The sequence below is a fragment of the Aegilops tauschii genome, chromosome 7, assembly GCF_002575655.3.
Source record: "Aegilops tauschii subsp. strangulata cultivar AL8/78 chromosome 7, Aet v6.0, whole genome shotgun sequence".
NCBI classification, from domain to species: domain Eukaryota; kingdom Viridiplantae; phylum Streptophyta; class Magnoliopsida; order Poales; family Poaceae; genus Aegilops; species Aegilops tauschii.
Genome location: NC_053041.3, coordinates 574,874,534 through 574,885,187, shown reverse-complemented (window position 1 = coordinate 574,885,187; position 10,654 = coordinate 574,874,534).

The following is a 10,654-nucleotide window of genomic DNA, read 5'->3' as shown; positions in this document are numbered from 1 at the left end:
ATGGCGATGGGGAGGAGGAAGGTTGATAGTGAGAGAAGAGGGGGTGGGTAAATAGTGGTGGGCAGGGTGAGTAAATATAGGGGGATGGAGAGGAGGAGAAGAGTGACAGTCATGCCGTTTTAACTACAAGCTCTTGAATTAGCCATGAACTCTGTGCAATGCCTGACTCCATGACTTGTGTGCAGATCGAGGACACGGAGGTGCTCTCGGCCGTTGACAGCAAGGGCAAGCAGCCCCTTCATCCAATGTCCGACGAGGTTGAGCTGCCGCCCACCGCCGAGGAAGACCCGAAGACGCCTGAGGGTGGTGACGACGAGGGCATGGAGGAGCTCCCTAGCAACAAGCGCCGCAACTACGGCCACTACCATCAGGAGGATGGCCCAACTCACTTCTGCAAGGTCATCCTTGCACCGAAGCTTGAGTGCATCCCCATGCCCCTGGACTTCACCAAGCACTTCGTCGCGGGGCCGACGGAGTTCAATCTCAGGAACAACACCGGATGCTCCTGGAAGGTGACGGTCAAGCTGATGAACGACAGGGTGACCCTGGATCAGGGTTGGGCCACCTACGCAACTGTTCATCAGATCAAGATCGGCTACATGGTGACGTTCAAGCTCCTCACTCCCGACACCCTCAAGGTCATCATCTTCGACGACGATGGCACTGAGGTCGTCAGCAAGTGCGGGAAGCACGGCGAAGCCTTCGCCGCCAAGGAGTAGGGCCGGGCCACCTCTTTCGAGCGTACTATCGAGTCTGCTTTGAACATGTTTATGGTTTATGCGTTGAACTGTTATATCTGTGGTACTGCTTATATCTGAATTATGCTAGTTGATACTCTGTTTATACTCTGTTGTGCTTGCCAAAGTGTGGTGGTAACCTCACCAACTACCAAAGAGGTTACCACACATCAGGCCTTGCATACAATCAAACACCATGCCTTGAGTTTGTGGACTAACATGCAGGCAACCAAACACCAGACAGCGTGATTCAGCCCATGCAGGTAAGAGGGCATGCAGGCAACCAAACGACATGCATATGGTGCATTTGAGGCTGCATTTGCATAGCCAGGTTGGGTGGAGAAGTGTATGCAATGCGGGTACTATAGCGCACGGCAACCAAACACGCCCTCTGGTGGCCGGTAGCGATTCATTTTTTCTTTTTATTTTTGTTATTATTATGAACAAGTTTTAAGAACACACTTTTTCGAAATTTCAAAATTTTGTGAATCTAAACATTTTTTTGCAATTTGTGAACAAACCTTAAAAATGTGTATTTTTTGAAATTCTATTTTTAAAGAAAATATTTTTGGAAATCCTAAACAATTAAATAAAACACGAACAATTTTTTGAATTTGTGAACAAATTTGAAAAGTAGAAAGATTTTGGAAAACCACATTGTTTGAAATTCCCGAATATTTTTGGGAGACACAATTTTTTTAATTCATGTAAAATTGGTAAAAACTAGAACAATTTTTGAAAAGCATGAATATTTTTGAAGTTATGAAATAATTTTTGAAAAAGGAATATTTATTTGAAAAAAGTGTTCTTAAAATTTCTGATATTTTAAATTAGGTAAAAATATTAGAAATTCATGAACATTTTTTAAATAGAAAACTAAATAAAAAGGAAACGAAAATAAAAAAAATAAAAACGAAAATAGAAAAGGTAAAAAAGGGGAAAAAAGAAAATGCCAAAAATCCAATAAAATACCTGGTTTAGGAACCTTCAGAGAAGGTTATTTAAACCAGTAACCGGAATGGGACCTTCCAGACGGTTCCCATAACCGAAACGTAACGCAGTGAGCGGCACATAGGATTTAGGAGTCTGAGCTAAATAGTCCGAGCTGTCGTTTAAAAAGCGCGAGCTGTCCAATGACCAACTGACGCTTTTGGCGAACACAAAATGCGCATGCCATTAGAGCATTTTCAACAAACGTGCTAGAGAAGCCGCGCGCTGAAAAAACCGACTATTTAGCGTGTTCCAACAAGCACGCAAAAGTCTGGCACGTGTAACAAATTAGCGCGCGGGTGCCCGCCTACCGCCACCCTTTCCCTTCCCACGCCTTCTTTCCCGCCTCTTCCGGTGCCCCGCCGTCGTCCCGCCTTCTGCACCGCCTTTTCTAGCGCCCCGTCACCGCTGCACCTTCTCCCCTGTGTCTTCCAGCGCCCAGCCATGCCGCCGCGCCCCCGCAGCAGCACAGGTTTCCGCGCCGTCCGCCCCCGCCCCTTCGGCGTGTATTACGCGGAGATCCGCTCCGGCGATACACGTCTTGGGCTCGGAACGTTCGAGACCACCCACGAGGCCATCTGCGCGTACGACGCGACGGTGTGGCGCCTCGGGAGGCCACGGGCGCAGATGAACGTGCAGATGCACGAGCAGGCGCAGGAACTCGTGCCTCCCCCGCGACTAATCACCGAGGAGGATCGCCGCATCCAGTGAAGGCGGGAGCGCCGCCTCCTCATCGCCGAGGCGGATGAGCACGCCATGGTGGTGTGGCGCGAGCGTTTCCCGTAGGATGTCGGTGCCGAGAACGAGTTCTGGATGCAGAGGAGGGCGGAGCGAGCCGCGCGTTGGGCAGACAAGCGTGAGCGGAAGGCACTGACGGAAGCCCAGTGCGACCTGGGACCTGCATCGACCTGGGACGAGGAAGATCCTCGGTGGGCCGACGCGTTTACATCGTCGGACTACACCACCGAGGAGGACGACGAGTAGTTTATCTAGTATATTTGCACCGTAGCATCATTTTTATCTAGTTTTATTTGCATCGTATGGATAGCTTGTGGTGTGGGGCTTGAATTTATTATGCTATGAATTTGAACTATGTGTTTTTTTATATTTTTCGATGTGTTGCTTTAATTTTTTCCAAGCACCGGCTGCTCGCTCGCGTTAGATTTTACAGCGCCTGATGGCGCTATAGCGACGCGCTAAATTTTACGGCGCCTGGTAAAGCAAACACTCTGTTGTGTGCTAAAATACGCTATTTCGACGCTAAAACAATTTAGCACCCCGCGCACACAGTGCCTCTGTTGAAGATGCTCTTAACTTAGCTACATGAAGAAAAAAAAAGCCAGTGTTGCTTCTTCCTTGAGTACCGTACAAGCAAATTAATGGCCAAGCCGGTGATCAAATGGCATGACGTAACAGCTAGCTATCGGGGGGCGAGGGGCCTACAGATACAGCTAGCTAAAAGCTGAAGGCCGGAGACGACGACGACGAGGAGGAGGATTCTTGGGCCGTGGCGACCGTAGTGGTAGTCTTCCTCCTCTTCCCCATGAACCGCTCCAGCGACCTCACGACGCCCTTCCCTCCTGTTTTCGCCTGCTCGTCTTCCAGAGCCCTCTTCGCCGTGCGTATGATCGCCCTCCCCTGCTCCTTCGTCGACGCAACATCTGCTGCCTCGCCGCCGTTGCCCATCACTGCTTTCTCCGGCTCCGGCACGGTAGGGCAAACTCTCTTCTTAATTATTCGTCTCGATCTTGGAGAGAGAGAGAGAGACAGGGAAACTTGATACAGAGAGAAGCAAGAAAAGCAGAGGACAAATGGGTTGATGCAGTCAGAGACCCGTGGATCGATCGATGGGTTTTAAGGCTCAACTTTCTCGGTTCGGCATGCAGTTTGGCACACGTGCGCGCGGGCGAGCGTAAGGATGACCGTGTGTTTTTAAGCACGTGCGACAAACGTACGCACGGCCGCCGTATGGTGTTTCCCTTTGTTTTGCGGCGGCGCGATCTCTGCTCGATCGGGTAAGGCCGCGTGCTCCTGCGTCGCTGTCACGTCGGGCCCGCCGGCTTAGTTCTGGCAAGGACTGAAGCGTGAGCTTAATCGGGGAGAAGACCGTGCGTGTAGTGTGTAGTGAAGCTAGCCTGGCCGAACTCAATCAGTAGAAGGCTAGGTAGCTAGATCATGCCTTACATGCGTGTGCTTGAGCCGGCATGAGGAGCACATGCCAAATTAAGGTTTAGGAGTTCTTCCAGATGTTGATCAAATGGATCGACGGTGTAGGTTGATCATATATTGAACTAGGCATCTAGCTAGCGAGCTATGACGCTGTTCAGGGCATCTCCAACCGCAAACCACAAAATTTCTCATGTCTTCATCCGTGGACAGGGGGGCCAAGCTGCGGACATGGATGCCGGAGACACCCACCCTGCCCGCATATATTTCAAACTCTTTTTAAAAAAATCAGATGAAATCATGCAAACACAGCGGATTTCATACAAACCGGACAAAAACATTTACATTTTAGACATATTTTAACAAAACTATGTGCATGTTCGGCCACGCAGAGCTCCATTTCCACTACTCTGATACACTACGCTAGTCTATGGCCTGCCGTGGCAGATTCCTTTGTCTTCCTCATGTCCGGCAGCCCGCTCATCAGACTGCCGGGAGCCCTGGATGTATATTTTTCCGCATTATCTTCCCTATGTCCGGCTGCGCCGCTCATCGGAGTGACAAAGAGGGTAATTCAATCGGAGGGGCAGAGGGCTCCTCCATTTCTGTGGAGCCCAGACAGGGGCCTGTGATGGTATGAGATAAAGAACCAAATAGGTCACCGGCTGTGCAAACCAGCGATGCGCCGGCGGTAGCCTTTCTGGGACCCAAGTGGCGGCAGCCTCCCATGTTCTACTTTCCCTCGATTTTGGCGGCGGACGCGGACGCTCTAGCCACCAACTCATCGCTCTCCACGTACCCGGCTTATTTTTCTACTGGCAGGGCGCGGTTACGCGTGCGTTGACATCGGATGGCGCGGTCGCAGGCACGGTACGACACAGTGCCGTCCACTGCAGCGACGATGCCTGTGTCGACGTACTCCCCCCTGTGCCGGCCTGGAGCAACTCGCTACTCCTCCGCGAGCTGGCTTGGAGCGGCGAGTTGCTGAACCAGGCCCGACTTGGAGCGGCAACTTGCTCTGTCGGGCTAGGTGAGGGAGGTGCAGCAACGAGCTGCCTCGCTCATATCCAGCGGGCTCGCGGGCCACCCAATCGGCTTTTATACCGGAGAACTGCTCTTCCTACTCAGCGGATGTCATCGAAAGGTGGAGAAAATTGTAGGAGGAGATGGGGAGTGGCAGAGTGGTGCGATTCTTGCCCGGCGTCTGGCCTCCTTTAAACAGCGGGCAGACGGGGAGAGCTTGCTTGGCGTTGTATTTAATGCCGCCCTCTCGTGAACGGACGTGTAACCGGAGTAGATTTCTCGGCTTCCATGTAGGTTTAATGGAGGCGTTTGAACGCGGTGAGGAGACGTGTTCTGCCGACGTGCAGTGGGCGGCGCCCGGCTGGCACGCCGCTTCAATGGCGGAGGCAATGAGAGGTCGCGTCTGCCCTAAGACATCTTGAATGTGGAGCGGCCACTCTACAACGGCATGAATGCGGGCAGCTGGTGCCAGACAGGAACTCACACGGGTGAGGGATGAGGTGGTTTGGATGAGCTACAGCGGTCAGAAGCGGGCGTGGGTGCTATCCGAACGCCCGCAAAGCCCCCCACATTTGTCTCCGGTTTGCGGGTGACAGTACGTCCGGACCGCTTTACGAACCGATGCAAACCCGCGTTGAATGTCATAACACATCCGAATCATGCGGTTTGAGGGTCACCGTTGAAGATGTCCTTACACTCTCGAAACATTTCCATGTGACGCAGTTTGTAGATAGCCCTGTATGTAATCTGGACAATGCTGCTTGCACGTAAGTACAAGGGATCCACCAAAAGCACGTAAGTACAAGGGATCCTACTAAATGTACCCTACGTAAACCTTGCAACCAAACATTCAAAAAAGAGATGCCCAGTGATTTCTATCACAACAGGAAAAAGGTGGAAAAATTCCCATGCCACTTCAACATGTTGTCCTCGGTAGTTATTCTCTCCATTCACAAATATAAAATGTTTAGCATATTTTAATATAGACTACATATAGACTGAAAGCCACACAATGCCATGATTTATTAAGGGACAATTATGCAAGAAACCCATCGACAAGTACAAGCAAAACCATGCCGAACAAGACTCCACCACCAAACACAAACTAATACCTGAGAGTCGAGGGGAACCTGCGTAGTGTAGGGAAGCTCCTCGACAACGTCTACAAGAAGGAGATGACGACCGAGTGCATCAAACAGTACCGGCACCGGCCTTCGTTGAGAAAAAGCTTTCACCCAGAGCACCTCACATCACCACCCCACCGAACCCCATGGGAGGGGATCAGCCCATGCCAACAGCAACCACAACCTAGCCCCATCGAACCATGGTTTTTCTTTGCGGTGAACCAATCGACAAATCCTTTGAGAAAGGGGAATGACATTCAAGGATGCCTTTGTTGCTAGTACCGACCTTCATCAGCCAATGCTTTCGCCCAGAGTCCAACACGCTCCACCTCGATGAGCCTCATGGGAGGAGGCTTAGTCACCAATGAACCCAAGAAAGCCGTGCAGAACCAAGCCGGAAAAGCCGGTGAAAAGCCAGGCAAGCTGGAACATCGCTTTCCCCCACCACAACGCCTCACCCACTGCACCATACGCACCATGACACAAGGAGATCTGTCCATAGGCAACCCACACCGCCACAACCACCTGCAGCCCACCGCCGCCACCACCACGCGCCAAATCGTTGACCCTAGCATTAACACGTCGCTGAATTACCGCCCGAAGCCAACCTTGCCACAACACACCATCCACATACAATAGTAGAAAAAAAGCCTATTGTCCCGGTTCGTGAGGGCCTTCTGTCCCGGTTTGTGAACCGGGACTAAAAGGTCGTTACTAATACCCTTAGCCTTTAGTTCCGGTTATTACACGAACCGGGACAGAAGGTCCTTCACGTGGCCGCTGCGGCCAGCCCAGGACGGGGGGCCTTTGGTCCCGGTTGGTGACACCAACTGGGACCAATATGCATCCACGCGTCAGCATCTGGCTGGAGCTGAGGTTTTTTTTTGAAAGGGGCTGATTTAGGGGTTTTGGGGGTTAATTTAGGTTGTTATTAGGTAGCTATTACAGAGAAGTGTCCTCTCTTATATCTCCGTGCTTCGTTTACCAACGCTACGTACTGCTATGCCTAAATATGGCTTAGATTGAAGTGAAGGCAACATGTGGTGCATGTCGAAAGTAATACTAATCCTAACTTGATCAAGTTTGGATTGTACTACTTTCGACATGCACCACATGCATGTTGCCTTCACTTCAATCCAATCCATATTCATTTCACCCGCTGATATATAATAACTCTTCATGCGCGCATCATGCATCATCATATATAATAACAAGTCCTACTAATCATCATCTTACAACTTCTACTCGTTATTAATAACAAGTCATACGATCATCATCCTCATAGTCATCGAACCAACCCTACTTAATTGTTCTTAGCACATGATCATCAGTATTAGGTAGGACCGAAATACCCTCTTTAAGGTAAAATAGCATAAAACAATATAGACCCTGACTCTCTATTATGGAGAATGGAGATCATTCTGTCTCCAATTCTTGCGCTTCGCTTCCTTTTGCTTCCAAGAACCTCCTTGCGACTGTCCATACATTTTTTCCATTCTTTGATTTGCATGTCCCCACTTCTTTTAGAAATCTGGTATGGACAGTTGAGATTCGTAGGATGACCTGGTTGTATGTTCAAAACATCAAGCCTACTATTCTGATACATCAAATGAGGCACACAATCCTCTGGGATTATCTGTTGAAAAACATAGTAATATTTCATAGTTAGCAATGATGTACTAGTTTTAGAAGTATGCAAAATATGCACGGATGTCGTAATAGTAAGAAATCTTACCAGGGTATCTCCATAGTAGTTACCGTAGTTCAACACGTGCACTAGTGGCACGTATTGATCATAATGTGGAGGAGTTTTAGAATAGATATTGTAATTCTCAAGGTCAGTACAAAATCCGACCAGATGAGTTTTCTCCTTATAAGTTAACTCAGAGCCATCGGTGTAGTAGGTTCTGTCTACCATGTTCCGCACATTGTTTGAACAATCAAAATAAGCTGTCAATGAAAATAAGTTGTCAACTATTTTGAAATGAACAATATAAATTAGCTAATAACTATGTTTGAGAAACTCACACAGCGGTATAATTAGAGGCGTATCAACAAGGACCAAATGTCCATATTGTCTTGCTCGATGTCAGGATCACCAAGATCCATGGTGACAAGCATACCCTCATCAAAACCATACATCTTGCAAAATGCTTCCCAATTTTTGCAACCAAAATGGGTTACGCTATCAGAATTATACAGATTTACTTCAAAATCTATATCATGATGGGTCCTTAGGTGAATTTTCTTTGTTTCCATACTTTCATGGTCTTCAAAACCCACCCTCTCCAAGACGTAGCGTCTTGCATGGCATGGGATAAGCTAGCCGAATTGTAAAAGATGAAAAGTACACGTTGAAATAGTTGAAGTCGTGCTTAATTACGAAAAAATAACACTTGTCGTCGTTGCGTACCATTTCAACATCGAAGGTCTCCTCCAGCTTAATACTGAAGTGCCGATCTTCGTCCAGGTGAGGCCTGTCGCACTGACCTCGGTCGTCGTGGAACCAGTCGCACTCCCCCGGGAGACTTTCATCGTCCGAGTACGACATTTCCTATGTTCATAATTCAAATATTAAACGTCTACAATTAAGTATATGTACTAAAAAACCTAAGTTAGATCATTATTATTCATCACGGGTTGACTATCAATTTGTCGAGTCTTTTCTTGAAAACTCTCAGCTCACGTGGTGTATACATTCGACCGTTGGTGATGGTCGCTCCTTCATTTGTCCCCGAGTGCATTACACCAAAATGTCTAGCACACGGGAACAAAGGAGAAGCGACCCCCACGACAACAGTCGGGATTCTTCGTCCTCTCATATATATATGGTGGAACTCTCCCTCACTGATTCCTCTCTGACATTTGCGACCGTCGGTGATGGTAGCTCCTCCTTTCGTTCTCGAGTGCATTACACCAAATTGTCTAGCACACGGGAACGAAGGAGAAGCTACCCCCACGACAACAGTCGGGATTCTTCGTCCTCTCATATATGGTGGAGACTCGACAGACTTACAGTCAACCCGAAATATCGTTTAATTATCTTTCTAAAAGAGGATTTGGCTGGTCTCACCTCGATGTCGGGGGGGCGGTGACGGGGACGACGACGGGGATGATGGAGGGGCCGGGGGCTCCTAGATTTCTGCGAAAACAAAAACCCTATAAGCTATCAACTAATCATAGTGCTCTCCAATTTTAGCATTCAAAGTAGGAGTAGTTTTCCACTTTGAGCATTCAATAAGCAAAATCAAATCACAAAATAAAATAGTATTCAAATTAGGATGCATTCAATTATAAGCAAAACTACATCATCTCCATGCGTCCGTACATTGTCGAATATTATCACTAATACACCTCGAATACTATCATACATATAGCATCGCTAGTACAGCTAGAACAGTAGCGCCCGACGGGTATCGGCGCGGGCGGTGGACACCCAAAGGGACGGAACCATCACATGATCATAGCTCCAGTGAGATCCCTGAAGAACCTGCCAGGTATTGTCGAACCTGCCCTCCAACGCAACCATGTAGCGACGGACGTGCTGGTCCTCCTCGCTGACACGGTGACATACCACCTCCGCGGTGTCTGGAAGCCTCGGCACCGTCACTGGCCCATGCGACCGCCACCAAACAAGGATCGGGTCAACGACGGGCTGGCTCCTCACCAACCTACGCCCACCGCAAGGTAGCACCTCCCAAAACCAACCCGGCGGAGCCCAGTCCCGGACATGGCCCCTCTGATCAAGCCGGCCTCCTTCGCCGAGTCGACGACGAGGATGCGGGATAGGCATCGTCGACGTCGATGCGGGAATAATTGCTTTAACTAAAAAACAAACTAGTTCTATTAATTTCCTTGCTAAAAATAAACTACTTCTATAGTAAAATAAACTAGTTTTGTTAAATCAACTAGTTCAACTACTAATTAAGCACTTACTATAAATAAAATAAAGTAGTTTTATTAATTAATCAACTAGTTCAACTACTAAGCACTTACTATAAATAAATAAAATAAAGTAGTTCTTACTAAAAATAAACTACTTCTATATATAGTAAAATTTAATAAAATAGTTTTATTAATTAATCAACTAGTTCAACTACTAAGCACTTACTATAAATATATAAAATAAAGTAGTTCTTACTAAAAATAAACTACTTCTATATATAGTAAAATTTAATAAAATAGTTTTATTAAATCAACTAGTTCAACTACTAAGCACTAACCTAAAGTCGATATCTACTAATAATTAACCTCAATAAAAAATTAATACATATATGAAAAAACGTATATAAACAAAAAAAATTCTATGAACATTATATTCATACATACATAGCCACATCCATTCATCATATAGCTACCACACACACACACACACACACACACACACACATATATATATATATATATATATATAAATGCAATGAACAAAAAAAATAATACAAATTATATGAAAAAAATAAACAGAGCCGTGGCGTGGCGGCGGCTCACATCGGGCGATGGAGGGCGACGGCGTGGGCGGCGGAGGGCGACGGCGTGGGTGGCGGAGGGCGACGGCGACCGCGGCGGGCCGGGGGCGGAGGGCGACGACGACGGTGACGTACGGGCGACACGGCT